Source organism: Oculina patagonica, chromosome 4 (assembly GCF_052425735.1).
Source record: "Oculina patagonica isolate OP01 chromosome 4, crgOcupat, whole genome shotgun sequence".
Classification (NCBI taxonomy): Eukaryota; Metazoa; Cnidaria; class Anthozoa; order Scleractinia; family Oculinidae; genus Oculina; species Oculina patagonica.
The window spans coordinates 31,353,344-31,355,703 of NC_135761.1; the positions used below are offsets into that span (position 1 = coordinate 31,353,344).

General features: G+C 37.9%; 1 pseudogene; it reads right to left on the reverse strand.

The window, feature by feature from the left end:
* Positions 1–1,134: 1,134 nt before the first annotated feature.
* Positions 1,135–1,809, reverse strand: LOC144648313 (uncharacterized; annotated as a pseudogene).
* Positions 1,810–2,360: the final 551 nt, after the last annotated feature.

Genomic DNA, 2,360 nt, shown 5'->3' on the forward strand with positions numbered 1-2,360 from the left:
CAGAGTCCGGTGCACTACGCTACCTTACCACCCTTAAATTATCAATACACTAATGGAAATATTATAATTGTTATTATTATGAAATGACACAGTGTTTCTTTCACAAAGTTTTATTTATGCAAATTTTAGCAACCTTCAACATCTGAGGTTGTCACTTGATGTGCTCCCTTATCTGGTTGGTTTATTTTTGATTATGAAGCTCTCCTGAAGAACAAAATTATGTCTGCAAAGTTATCCTCCAGACCTGTGCATTTTATATTCAGTTGCTGTTGCAGTGTAATATCCCTGAATAAAATTAAAGAAAAAACTTGATTATAAACCAGTTCGGTTATAATTGAAGTTGCAGTAATAAATAGACACGGCGACACGTAAAGCTTACAAGCAAAAAAAGGGGGGGGGGAGGGGGAATTGCAATGAAAAGATATGACCTAATCTACTCGACAGAGTATAAAGAAGAGATAAAAGATCTCGGCTGAATCGTAGCTATAAAATTATAGATGAGTTGGAAATGTTCGTGATGGGAAGAGGGTAATGGGAGATAATGAAAAGAAAAAGAGACCAACAATTAAAGGTCTCTTTTCTCTTATTATTATTTCTATTCCCCTCACATTGATGGAAGCAATTTTTTAGATCAGACAGATTTGACAGCTGTTATTGTATGTTGATGTCTTCCTTCTTGTCTATTGTTGTTTCTTCCTTTATGTTCATAAACTTTAAGTTCTCACGGCGTGAGTATGCTTCTAAATAAACGTTTTTGGTCTGCAACTCATTTATCATGTCCTCGTTTTTTTGGGTTTTCTCTTAAAGCCCGGCTATTAGGACTTTATCTTTTTTGAGTGCGTTGATATTCTGTTTTGCTTGCTCGCCGATGAAACTTTGGCTGTTTTTCAGTTCTTCAATGTCTTTCTTCACGTGTCTTAAAATGTTTCGAGCTCTGGAGTTCGTGTCTCGAGGGTTACTATTTTGGCCTCTATCTTTTCTAAAGACGATTGAATAACGTCCTACCCTGTGTCACGCAATACTACGAGACTGCAAAAAGCAATAAGCCCAGAGGGATAAAACATAAAAATTCTATTTACAGGCTTATATTTTATTTGTTACTCTAACAACACTCAAGACTTCTGCCCCGCAACATCAAGGAAATTCAGGATGCTTAGTGTGAAGGCATTCAGCCTTTTCAGAAATGATGCCAAAACAAAGCTTGCCATCATTGTCGATGTATTACTCAAACTCTTCCTCCATGTATTCTTCCACGGTAACATATTCATCACCTTTTTTTTCCAAGATATATATTACAGTGGAACCCCAATATAACGATCTTCGATATAACGATATTCCCGATATAACGATGCATATGTTATGTCCTGGCAATAGTAAAATGTATGGGACGGAACCCCGATATAACGATTCCTCGAGATAACAATATAATTTTACTGCCCCCTTGGCATATTGTTATATCGGGGTTCCACTGTACCATATTTTAAGGTACGGCAAATGATTCTCTACTGATTAGCAAAGTTATGGGCAAGGCAGTGCATGTGTTTTTTCAACACTTTGCTTGGTTTCAGAAATTACATCTAAGGCATTTGTCATATACTTCTTAACAACCCAAATGAAGGCACACAGTTCCTTATCGTTTGCATGAGCCTTATACATGTATGCCCTTTGAAATGCTACTTCACCAAGCAGATCTTTAGAGATGTTGAATTCAACAGGTTTGGAAATAGTAGACCACATCATTCTATTCAAGTCAAACTGATATCAATTAACAACCACAGGAGACTCGACTACCTTTCCCAGTTTCAGCATTTGGGTACCAGAAATACTTTTTGGAGGCATAGGTTTAAGCATGACTACTTTCTTAGGACTGGGAACAGAGTATGCTCTTCGCTTAACTTCTGTGTAGGACGCACTGCTCTCATATTGTCTTTCCGGTGCTTCATTCTCCCACCTGGAAAGAAATCGAACTATCCTCCACAACATTTGACCTGGAAGCACGTGCACACGAACGATCACTGATGAACCTTACATATATGAGTTTCAGATCTGGGGCTTGCTTGATATTAGAGCAGGACGGCCCCTGCTCTCCCCCCAACACGTCACAGACTACATTCCTTTACTGTTTGTGGTGCAAAGTGCTTTAAACAGGTGTCCTTAATCTTTTCAATTTTCAACTTGCCGTCATCCAATCCAACTTGAACAAACTCTCTTGGTCCGAGGTCTCCCTCAGAATAACAATGTTTAATCAAAAGTACTTCTTTCTTTTCAAATATAATTACAACAGTTTGCATTTAGCATTCAGTAACCAACCTAATACAATAGAACAACTAAAACTGCACTGACCTAGTATTCTGTGCCAG